Genomic DNA, 13,178 nt, shown 5'->3' on the forward strand with positions numbered 1-13,178 from the left:
TTCTGAAAATGATTTTGAAGCGTCCTCCCTGTATTAGTTAGTAAGTTGGTATATAGTCTCTCAGAATTGCGGAAGCAAATGATGTCTTAATGGTAATAACCAAATCATGTGTATAATAGGGCTGAAAAGTCACCACTTGTGGCTGACACCCAATTTAAATCTTAAAAATTCAAGTTTAACTCATATTTCAATAAATATTTATCAAAAAAAAAAAAATATAGAGGTACAGAATTTTTTATCTCGTCTATATTTTTATCTCCATATGGAATAATTTTTGACTCACTGAACGAAACACCGTGAAACTCAGATCACAGAAAGAGGAAGCCTAGGGAAACAAACCGCTGTAAAAGAATTCTGACAGCGGTCTTTTCCGCAACACAATTAGTAATTCCGGGTTCTAACTGGACAGAACTTTAGGCTCAAATGAAACGTAGTAATGCCCAATGAAAATATTTTGGATTTCATATGGATCTGACCTCCGGTTCCGGTATTACAAGATGATGAGTGAGAAAATGCTGCGAATTCTATAGTTTACTTTTATAGAAGAAAGGTAAAAATTAATTAATTTCTCAAGAGTAGTAAAGAATCTTCTTTAGTTAACAGGTTTTGTAATTTGATGGCTACACACGTTCTCATCGGATGTACTGGGTTCCGGAAGTATCAGAAATAGTGATAAAAAAAACTCCAAAATGGAACGAGATGGCATTTCTACGAGACGGCCAATTCAATTTTCTCATACTTAGATTCAAATGAAATGTCTTCTACAAGATTCCCGAATTTATGAGACCTCCGGTTCCGGAATAACGGAGTAATGAGTGTTAGAAGTTTAAGGCCATCGCTTGAAGCGACGATGCGAAAGAGAGAAAAATTCTTCTAAATTGGGCTCAAAACTGTTACCTATACCGATCTCCAGAATCCAGAAAGATAGGTCAAGAACTTCAAAAGGGATGACGCAACCGATTTTCACGACCTTAGGACCAAATAAAAAGATAGCTGCTATTGAGATTTCTCCGGATCCGACTACCAGTTTCGAAATTGCAGGGTGAAGTGTGTTTTAAACTTCAATCCGTCATTTAGAGCGATGATGCAAAAGAGGAAATATTAGGAATGTTAGGAAGGCATCATCACACCAATCATTTGATTGCACTCAACACTACCATATTCTTTGTTTCTGTGGTCCTGAATGGTTAATGGCTGTAGCGAAGGAGACACGAAAATGAACTTAAAAGGTAAAAAAGAATGTTCAAATGTTCCAACTGGGGATGGGTGTAGCGTAATGGGTAAGTCGATGCCTTTCACGCAGCCCACCTGGGTTCGATTCCCAACCCCGCACATAGGGTCAGAAAGTTTTTCTGGCCCGAAGAGGCGAATGACCTTAAAGTTAAAACCTCTATAATCGAAATAAAAAAAAATGTTCCAACTAGAAACTGACGTAAGATTAAAATTGAATTCTAGATTATTTTCAACATGGGTAGTTCCTGTTCCTTCCGGGGTTGAACCACTCACAGCAATACTGGCATCACTCTATTCTGGCAAGGATGTTGGTCCTTACGCGAGTGTTTCACTCATCTTCCCCTCAGCAGAGGAACAAACAATTCTCTCTTCCGGTGTTTCCTCCTCTGTGTGTGTGGTGAGAACTCACCATGCCGTTTGTGCCCGATTGCATGGGGTCTGGGCATGCGACGGAGACAACGGCGAGATGTTATCTAGAGATCTCGTGTGTGTGTGGGCTTGGCGTGGCTGGGGTCCTTTCAGGGTGACAGGTCCGTATCGTCGCTGGACCAGAGCGAGTTCGTGGGCTTTCTCGGTCACGATTCGCCGAACAGAATCGCTCGTTCTCCTGGTAGGTTCTCGTGATCCGGTCGTCATTTAGTTGCCGCACTCCACGGAATAAAGTTGTGTGTATTTTTAATCTCGGTCTAAAAGTCTCCAAGTGTGTTCTCTGTATCATTTTTTTCCACGGAGCCAGTAATAATAGGAAGCAATCGACACAACCTGGGTGGTTTTGTTTGTTTTTGTCGCTTTTCGGTGTCAGCTGGAGGTTCAAAAGTGACGGGAAAGGGTGCTCTGCAAATGAGTGTTATTATCGACGAAGCGAAAAGTGTCCCATTTAAGTTGTGAGGTGTGAAAACGGGGACTGCAAGTGGTTTTTTTTTGTCTGGGCCTCGCCACAGACGCTTTTGATAGTAGTTAACCCACCCATTATTACGATGTTGCAATAACGTTCAGTTTTTTTTTGCGAATGCTGGAGGAATAATAGAGTATATCTCGTATCCCTGGTTATATTGTTATTCTCTGGTATGCTGTAGCTACTTCAGTTGGAATAATTGTGAACAAAGTGTAAGTAATAAAATGACCTAAGTAGAGCCTTATATAATTCGTAATCATTTTCTCAATGCTCTATTTCGTCTTTCAACAACCGACATCGAAACGAAAGAATTCTGCAACGTTATCACAATACACACACCTTCGAAAGTAATTTTATCTTCCAATCACATCATTACTGGGGCTCTCGATTGCCGGCCTTTGTGTGGTTTAACTAGGTTTTTTTATATCTTCTTCAACATTTGGGTGGAAGGAGGAAAACGCCCATTTAGTATACATCTGTGCTGAAACGAGCGTGTATGTTTGTGTGTGTGTTTGTCTATGGTTGGTCCTGTTCTCTCATAACTGTGGAGATCGGTATGCTTTGTGCTGTTCGTTCAACTTGTTCCTTCCGCGTGATGTTTCGAAAGCTTGGGCTGCTGCATTCGTACGATCGAATATGTGTGTCAAAGGCGGCGTAGGAGCATGAAGATAACAGCTGCAAATTAGATATTTTCCTCGGTTGGTCGGTTAATGGCTTACACAGGGCAAACCAGTTGCCTACGCTAGGCTTGCCTACATTTTGCTCTGTGGTCGATGTTCGATTGTGTAACACGAGGTCACACCGCCATGGATCGGGATGCATCGGCAGTTTATTATGCAGTTATTTCTGTTGTTCTGCTTCTGCTTTGAACTAATTCGAGCATATTGAAAATGAGTTTACTGCACATTGTGATTGCGTTTCAGAGTTATTCCCCATCCTTCAATAGTAAGTTAATTATAATATTGGAAGCTTCAGTCTGTGAACTCGAACTGAATATATGACTATATAACGTTTGCATTGAAAAACAGGTTTCTTTCGGATGGTGATAAAAAAAGCTAGGACAGATAATTGCTTTCGATCAACTTCACAAGGAAGATAATTGTTTAAGCTTACTTGCGAACAATTCTACGCCCTTGCGTTGGCAGTTAACCGGAACATTCGGTATGGCGAACGAAAACATGCGTGTAGGTATGTTTTTTGAGTTCTTTATTCGGTTTGTTTATCAATTCCACTTTAGTTTTCGCGACAAAATTGTTGGAGTAGATCTTACGTTTGAGGTTAGCCCAGAAATTCTCTAGAGGACGCAGCTGGGGGACGGCCTCACCGACTTCGATATTCAGTCGATCCATCTCCTCCAACGATCGCTTCGAGTAGTAGGCCGACGCCAGATCCGGCCAGAACTAGGTGTATTCGTCTTTATGGTATTTGTTGATCAACGATGCAACTTCCGGCTGGCATTTCGTACTATAAACTCCCCCGTGCACTGCCAGTCCGGAGCGAAAGACATCCCCTCTTCGTTGATTGTCAGCCACAGCAGCATCTTCTTGGGGAAGTATAATTTATTTTATTTTATTTATTTATTTAACAACAGACAAACTTAAGTCCTAATGATTGTTTCTAAGAATATTAAAAAAAAATCTCTTATTCGGCTACGGGAAAAATGGAAATCGAATTCCGTAGAAACACCATTGAAGGTTCGTTGAAATCCAAAAACGGCACCGTTGATTCCGTAGTTAGTACGACGTAGAGGCAATCTGAGGAGGTTGTTGTTGCGAAGAGCTCTGGAACGAACATTGATGTTGATTCGACTAAGAAGTGCTGGGCAATCGATATTGCACGGAACAGATCACGGCAAAGTGTCGAGACCGATAAGTATTCCACGGTTTTCGTAGCTCGGCAGATAGTGAGGGTTGTTCTAGGGCATTCGGCGAAAAGCGAAACGAACGAAACGTCGTTGGATTGACTCGATTCTGAAAACACATTGACATAGTGAGGGTTCCATATCACCGAGTAGTATTCGAGTGTTGAGCGAACAGGTGATAAGTAGAGCGACTTCAAACAGGATATATCTGTGAAGCGCTTGGCAGTTCTCGTAACAAATCCCAAACAACGAGAAGCCTTCGTAACTGTGTAACCAATATGCTGCTTGTAATTCATTTGTTCGTCTAGATAAACTCCAAGATCCTTGACACAAGTGACTCTTTCAATCGCTGCATCATGGAGACAATAATCAAACCGCACAGGGTCTTTCTTACGAGTGAACGTGATTCTATTAACCACCTTGAAAAATTTGTCAGTTGACGCTGAATGGATGCAGCATCCTCTGCACTCTTGATTATTCGGTATAACTTCAAGTCATCAGCAAAAGATAGTCGTGAGCCTTCCAGTGAATAATTTACATCGTTGAAATATAGGAGAAAAATCAGTGGACCGAGATGGCTTCCTTGAGGTATTCTGGAAAAAGCTAAGAGCTCCTGCGATTGACTGTCATTGATTTTAACCGCCAGCTGTCCATCGAAGAATACTGGAACCGAAACCCAGCCCATCCAGTTTGGCGATCGTGATTGATTTTATCAAAAGCTACGAAAAGATCCGTGTAAATAGCATCCGTTCCAAGTAGCAATCCGCAACTAGTTTTGATACCACTTAGCTCAACTATGTTGCAACGAGAGCACGAACATGTTTTTTATGTTATGCTGGTTAAAACAAGGTGACGGCAGTGTTTCTTTATAACATAAACATTGAACTAGCTATCTTTTGTAAGTTATCGTTACTTGATTCTAAAATAACTTTAATTACAGCTATGATTTAAGCTACTAGTTGAAAAAAAGGTGTGAAACCATTATAAATACGTAAGCGTATATGTAAATCGTTACGGTGAATTGATGTAGCGATAACTTAGATATTATAAGATTTTAACATACAAAATCTGCATTGATTCAGATAGCTATTGGTAGGTTTTCCCAACGTAATGATAACGGAAATGCAACCTAAAAAACTTTTGTTGGCTTGAATATGGCGATCACACCATGGAGTCGCAAGAAGTGTATAAAACATAAATAAAACCAGGATATTACTTTTCTCAAAACTACTTTTTGGTGAAAATAATGGAAGGCATTTTTGTCCATGCACTATTATAAACTCGAAGAAAACAATATAGGGATTAACCATCGATTGTGATATTATAATTATCATGATATATGAATTTAAAATAATAAGAAATCACTCTACTTGGATTAATTTTGAGCATTCTGAACCAGTGATGTCCGAGCTCACAACACACGAGCTGCTCTATACCTGCAGTGTCTGACTATTAAACTCGTGTGCTGTGCTTTTCAAACCAGACTCATGAGCGTGTGCTATTTGTGTAGTTCACCTACTGACAAATGTCAATACAAGAGCGGACACTGTTTCCTTTAAAATTATATTATATTATCAGGTGTACAACTTTGCTCCCGCCGTTTTCCGATAGGTGGCTGTACCGGCTGAGGCTGGTCAAAATACATAGATGATAATGCATTTGAAGTGAGGGTGTACAGTGCCTAACGAATTGTCATCGCCGTTTCAGTGACAGTTGTTCTTGTTTGCGTATTATTCACGCTCGAAAATGTCTGTTTATGTGCCCAATTCTCGCCATTTGCGGAAAGTTTTACGTTTCTGTTACAATTAAAAAAAAATGCAGCTGAAGCGCCTCGAATGCTCTCAGAAATTTGCGGTAATGCTGCTCTGAGTAAAAGAACGTGTCGGGAGTGGTTTCAACATTTTAAAAATGGTGATTTCGATGTCGAAGACAAACATGATGGTGGAAGAGAAAAAACTTTCAAAGATGAACAACTAGAAGCATAGCTTGATGAAGATTCGTGCCAAACCCAAGAAGAGCTTGCCGTATCGTTGGGAGTGAGTCAGCAAGCCATTTCAAAACGTCTCAAGGGCCTGGGCATGATTCAGAAAGAAGGAAACTGGGTGCCGTACGAGTTGAAACCGAAGGACATCGGGGGCCGTCTTTTTGTATTAGAGCAACTGCTTCAAAGACAAAATCGTAAGGGGTTTTTAGATCGAATCGACCCCGGTGATGAAAAGTGGGTTCGATACGATAATCCTAAACGTAGAAAATCATGGGGAAAGCCCGGGCATGCTACTTCGAATATTCACGGCGCCAAGGTTATGATTAGTATTTGGTGGGATCAGCTCGGTGTGATTTACTACGAGCTCTTAAAACCGGGTGAAACCATCACAAGAGATCGCTATCGAACGCAACTGATGCGCCTTAGTCGTGCGCTAAAAGAAAAGCGGCCACAATATCAAGAGCGACAAGACAAAGTCATCCTCCAACACGACAATGCTCTGCCTCACGTCGCAAAAGTGGTCAAAAAGTACCTGGAAACGCTGAAATGGGAAGTGTTGCCCCACCCGCCGTATTCCCCAGATGTCGCCCCTTCTGACTTCCACATGTTCCGTTCGATGGCACACGGCCTGGCAGATCAACATTTTCAATCCTTCGAAGATTTGGAAAAATGGATTGCTTCACGGATAGCGTCAAAAGAGGACTCCTTTTTTCGAGCCGGGATCCAAAAATTGCCGGAAAGATGGGAGAAAGTTGTCGCTAGCGATGGACAATACATTGAATAATACATCTGTAAGAACTTTTTCATCTACATCTGTAAGAACTTTTTCGCAATGTATTTAAAAGTAATTACTCTACCAGGTGGAGCTCGTGTACCGTAATGTTTACAGTATCTATCAGAATACTCGTTTCGTTTACATAAAAGTTGTTCGGAAGACCTTTAACTGCATAATGGATGGTGTTTTAGCATAAAATTTGTCCTCTCCGCATATCATATGCGCTAGTGTTCAATAGAACGTAGATTACTACGTATCTTAAATGTGGAGGAGGAGGAGCTATAGATTGTAAGGTGATTCGCGCAATTCTTGAAAAAGGTGCTTTAGTTTAAGCTTCATATTGTTAACTCGATATCCAACGCGTCGAAGTCATTCAGAATAAATTTCTCCGGTTCATTCTTTGTAGTCTTCTTTGGAGGGATCCTTACAATTTTCCCAGCCATCAGAAGCGTTATAAATTTATCGATTTGCACTTCTTAACCAATTCGACTAAATGTATCTTAGGCCGTTTGCATAGCAGATTTGGTTACAATCTCGAGCTGATTATCCTGACTTGTTGACAAACACTGAATTTAGACACTCTCGTTTTTTGCGATCTTATCCATTCCTGAGAATTCAATCAGCATTAACTGATTACGACTTTTTTTAAATGTATCGTCTATTTATTCATTGTTCCCAATTATTTTTAATCTGCCTTCTTAGTTCTTAAGTGGTAGACTCAGTTACAGTTTTAGTTACAGAAGACCACCTTGTAGATACAATGTAGATGTTTAGTCGATCATTTAATATGTATTGAAACCATAGAACACCTTCTCTAAGAAACCATCTGAATGAGTCAACATGAATTTTCAACCCTGAATTGCACACTAGCGCCACCAATTGGAGAATTTTCAGATACACATTTACACTATTTGATCTGTTTAGAGCTCCGGAACGTGAGGGTGAGTTTCTAACTAATATGATTTTCATAATGTAGACCGCTACATTCCGAGTACTTTTGTAGAAGGCAAAGTCGCTCCAAATCTTTTAGTTTTCGCGCTAGAGCCTAATTTTGATATTGAAAGTTGTACCATAGCAAGCACACTAATTCCATCTGATGGAATGATTACAAAATATACTTTTAACTTGTCGATAAACTCAAAGTCTCTCGAAAAGTTGTTTGAAGATTCCAGATGCTAAAATATTCGCGATATTTCATGTTCTGTTTTTTTTCCTACTGTAAACATATGAATTATTTCATGCTCTCTTCTAAGCGCCCCTGACGGAGCAGTTTGCAACTAATTTTCTGTCAAACTATATTAAATTGTTGGTCTAAGTATCTACAACAAGTTTGCCGAAGATTGTATAGCTCTATCTATCAATCTAAATCCCATATGCTCTGCGTCTCGTTTATCGTAGATTCGCTTTCCACGCCCCGGGTGAACCGCGTCATTCGAGGCCCCTCTGTATGTTCAGGTTCACCAGGTACTTTTTCACTATTTGGCCGGTTGCACCGACCTCCCGGCCAAGCGCCCGCATCGATGTAGCTACTTTTCCCTTGCTCTGCATCTTCAGCTTCCTTTTGAGCTTCTTGTCACTCAGGGTCATCGGTGGTCCGGAACCGGACTTTCTTTCGATGCTCTGATTGTTGTCTAATAGTACCAAGATGTTGTAAATGCCGGCGAGCGAGCATATCGGGCGTTCACAAAGTGCCGCATGATGCTCGTTTTCGATGCGGCGGGATGCTGCTTTTTAGAACGCACACGCTTCTGCAAGGAGTTGCTTCACTGTTTTTGCTTTCACTGTTTTTGCTTTTTTTTTGTTTTTGAGTTCGACTGATAGAGATTGATGCTGCATGGGTAGTTTCGTCAGTGCGGGTGAAAGTAAACCCATAAAAAATCGAAAATTTTTGTCCATTTGTTTTAAATGCAAACGTTAAGTGATAAATACCCTGCGTCTCCATCCAAAAGCGAATTGGTGGAGACACTTCTTGATTACTTGCTTCGATTACTTTTTTGTTGGCCTTTTGACAATACTTATGTTATGCTTCAGTTCAATCCAAGATGCATTTTGTATTAGGATTGCTGGAAAAACCAACTTTCGAACTAAGCCTCGGAGACCCATAGTGATTATATATCATTCGAATCAGCTCGATGAGGAAAATGTGTGTGTGTATGTATGTGTGCACCAGTGTTGCTAATAGAGCGAGACCCAGTGAATGCAGCACATTCTCGAGTGAGTGCGAGGTGTATTATATCTTACTCGCACTTCTCCGCGCACGCTTATGAGTCACTCACAAAAAGGTACATTTTAAGGAGCAAGACTCCTTGCAAGCGTATGAGTAATGTCAACAATGTGTGCGTGAAAAAAAAATTACGGCGCTTCTTTTCCTGATTTTAATCAATAAATCTTCCATATAGTTGAAAAATAAACCAATCAGTTCATTCTGCCTTAAATTGCATTTCAAGAAAAGCGAAAATCTTAGTCTAAAATTCTTCCGTTTTCCTTAAAACTGCTCGAGAAAAATTATTTCAGTTTCAGCTTAATTGCGCTTAATTAGCTTACGGATGCGAGTCAGCTCGCTCTATTTCAGATTATGTCTGATCGCTCGCCGAACGTCCGAGATGTTGGCTACTATAGCACTTGGTAGGACGCTCTATTCTTGCCACCGGGCTGGCTTGAAAGCTTGTTTGTGTTTTCTCTAGCCAAGTACTGCGCTCCTGTTACTTCTTTGTATGAAATTCAAGTAAATAGTGTTGATATTTTTGAAACTGCTGCATGAAATATGCTTTGTTATTGTTTTTTGTCATTATAATTGTTTTTCATCACAGCATGATCGAGCTTGATCAGATTGCATATTAATGCTCCGCGCATGGGACCTAAACCAAAAACGGTATAACAGTACGAGTGGGAGCAAGAGTGCGAATATTTATATGGAACAGCGGCAGTGTGCACGCCGACGAATTGGCCAACAAAAGAATGAGCGGCGGAAATTGCACGATAGGAGTGCTCGGTGTTTCACCGTCACTCACAGAAGAGCACTGCGATAACAAAATAAAGGATGGAAATAACCACGGGGAGCGCACTCACACGGAAGTTTTAGATGTGATGATGGCACACGAGTGAGAATTATGTGCAGAATATGGGCGAGCTTAGCAACACTGGTGTGCGCACCTGTCAACATTTCTGGTTGTGATTTCTGGTTGCGGAGACATACTGGTAAAGGGTGTTTTTTGAGATTTTGCTAATTTGAAATTCAAATAAAGCACATGCAAATTTTTTTATTTGGTAGATAATTTAAATATGATTTTTTGCATATGGCCTCCACGACTATTTTCCACAAACCTCCAGAATGACCGGAGGTCCAATTTTCGATTACTTTTTCAGTATTTGAGGGCTGAAATAATGACACGTTTAATATTGGTTTCCAAAGCATCAATCGTTGCTGGTTTATTTGCATAAACCAATGATTTCACGTATCCTTACAAAAAAAATCGAGTGGCGTCAAATCACACGATCGCGGAAGCCAATTCACCGGTCCATTTCTCGAAATAATGTTGTCGTTGAAATGTTCTTTCAATGAGTCGATTGTTTCGGCCGCAGTATGACAAGTGGTACCGTCCTGTTGAAACCACATTTCGTCCATACCCATTTTTTGAAGATTTGACAACTAAAATTCATTGATCATGATTCTGTATCGATTTCCATTCACGGTAACGCGTCGTCCTTCTTCATCTTTAAAGAAATAAGGACCGATGATTCCACCAGCCCACAGACCGCATCAAACAGTACATTTTTGAAATTGATCACAGCACCAAAAATTACAGAGCGTTAGGAAATAGTGAGACCTTTATTTTTGCTTACCAAAATGATTCCGATTAGTTATTATGGAAACGGGGAAACGTGCACAGATTTTGCACAGACAGGTTGTTGGCTTGATCACAGATTTTTGAAAAAATGACCTCGCATGCTGGTAAGGTGGAAACAAGCTACAAGCTGAATGGATTTTCGGCTCTTGAAGAGCGAGTTATAAATGAGAAGAAATGTGTTCATGAACTTTTGTTCGTTTTTCCAAATGTGTATTTATCCTTCTTTAACAGATTGAATGAGCCGTTGTCAATAAGAAATCTTACCTCTCACTCAGTAGGCTAAGGAACTTTCAGGGATGCCACTTTTGCAGATATTCTAAAATATGACATAATAATAATTCGCGAACAAGTTAGCTCGCATAGCATTGTTCTATGTGCATCAATGATTTCGATCATGCATATGAAAGAAAAACGGCCCCCAAAAAACGGCGCTCAAAACAAACCTTCAGTTCATTTTAAATGAGCTGATGAGCTGATACATTGAATCGATTTTCTTTAGTGAGCTGATCGATTCGGAGCTGTTCACCGGTATGAGCTGTTTCGCACATCTCTAAGTGGGTGTCGCACGATCAACATATCGTCTTAAGAAACGTGTTGCTTCGCGATAACTCAATTTATTTACACGTTTAAAATGAAATCTCTTCATAAAGGTTTGTACTTCTACAATACTTTTTCATATATTTTTTGGAAAACATTTTTTCCATTTTTTTAATATGTGTTTAACTTTCGACAATTTTTCGGATTTATAATATTTAAAACTAACTTTGAAAAGGCATAAAATTGCATCGAGTTCCACTTAGATTTTTTATAATATTATTAATTGTCTAAACGTAATCAATATAAAAATCCCAACAATTTGCTTAAGTTGCGCGTGCAAGCATAAGCATGTTTATGCGTGTTTACGTGCACTTTGTAGTAGAGTTTTAGGTAATAGAGGTAGATTCTACGTAGATAAATCCAAAAAAATTGTTTTTAAAATAAAGTGAATATGTCTCAAAAAAATTTTTTTTACACTATTTATATCTTCAGCAAAAATACTTCAAATGTTTTTTTCTTCAAAATGAGATAGAATGATTTTTTTTTGTGAAAAAAACAACAACAAAAATTAAGGTGCCACTTTCAAAAGAAGCATAATATAATCTTGTAAAACTTCTGCGAAGACACGTTAGCTTTTAAAAATCATTGAAAGTCAGTACAGACTTTTGACCGTCTTTTTCCAGTTTTGGACCACTGTGCGGCGTGTGGATTTCTTTGCTCCAAATACGACAATTTTGCTTGTTGACGTATCCATTCAACCAAAAATGCGCCTCATCACTAAAGAAAATTTTGCACTATAAACAGTTTTAAATGAACACCGATTTTGAAAATCAATTTCCATGATTTGGAATCGTTATTCTGGAGTTAACCTATTCATGATGATTTGCCAAACAATATCGAGTAGAAACGTCATTTTACATTATCAAAACAAGTTTCAGATAATAGAGTAATCCCTCCTAAAAAAACACCCGTTACTACATCGAAGTGAATCTTTCTTTGGAATGTCCACGCTTATCTTTCGCTGATGATCTCAAACTATATCAAATAGTTCGAAGCAACGAAGATGCCGTTTTTCTCCAACACCAACTTAATTTCTTTTCAATTTGGTGTTAGGTAAATCGAATGCCTTTGAATATTAACAAATGACAATAAGTTCCAAAAAGATACTGCCTTGGGGAAGCAGTAATCAACAGAACCACATGTGTTAAGTATCTCGGTGTAATTTCAGACGATCAATTGTCTTCCAAGCAGTATATCAGCTTTATTGTAGTAAAGCCATCACGTTGTTTAGGGTTTGAAATGAGAATAGTAAAACAGTTGGCAGATATTTCCAGTTTAAAGACTCTATATTGCTTAATCTCTCGTAATGATGATACAGTACTGCTCTACGATATGGAACCCATATTGTCTAAACGGCACCCACCGAATAGAATCAGTACTGCGCAGATTTGTTCAATTTGTTCTTCGACGGCTATCTTGGAATAATACTTACGAGCGGCCTAGTGACCACACTAATGAAAGCCGTAGATTATTGATTGGACTCAACACTATTGGCATTCCTTAGTGATTTGTCCCATGCTAAGTTGATCGCCGCAATATTGAATAACAAAATAGACTGCCCTGCACTTCTCAGTGATTTTTTTTCTAATATAACACATGACTAACAAAGAGAGCACGATTTTTTTTGTTCAAAATTAACTTTATTCATCCACACAATCTCCATCAAGAGCAACGCAATCATTCCAGTGCCGCTCTAATATTTCAATACCACTTTTATTAGAACGGTTCATGTTTTTGTCTCAAAATAGACTTCAGTTTCAGCGATAACCTATTCATTCGTGCAAAATTTCTTACCGGTGAGCATTTTTCAGGTCTGCGAACAGCCATTACTCGCTGGGAGCCAAATCTGGCGAATACGGTGGATGTGGGAGCAATTCGAAGTTCAATTCATGTAGTTTTACCATTGATTTGATTGGTCTGTGACACGGTGCGTGGTCTAGATGAAACAATTTTGCTATATGCGGTCGTTTCTTTGCCATTTTAGC

General features: G+C 39.4%; 1 protein-coding gene across 1 annotated transcript in view; it reads left to right on the forward strand.

Moving 5' to 3' along the window:
• The first annotated feature begins 1,896 nt into the window (after positions 1 to 1,896).
• Positions 1,897 to 13,178, forward strand: part of LOC131429524 (ELAV-like protein 3) — an 88,979-nt gene continuing 77,697 nt past the window's right edge. Inside the window, exon 1 of the mRNA XM_058593698.1 lies at positions 1,897 to 2,340. The gene's annotated coding sequence lies outside the window, so the exon portion shown is untranslated. The remainder of the gene's footprint in view (positions 2,341 to 13,178) is intronic.

This window comes from Malaya genurostris, chromosome 2, assembly GCF_030247185.1.
Source record: "Malaya genurostris strain Urasoe2022 chromosome 2, Malgen_1.1, whole genome shotgun sequence".
Taxonomy (NCBI): domain Eukaryota; kingdom Metazoa; phylum Arthropoda; class Insecta; order Diptera; family Culicidae; genus Malaya; species Malaya genurostris.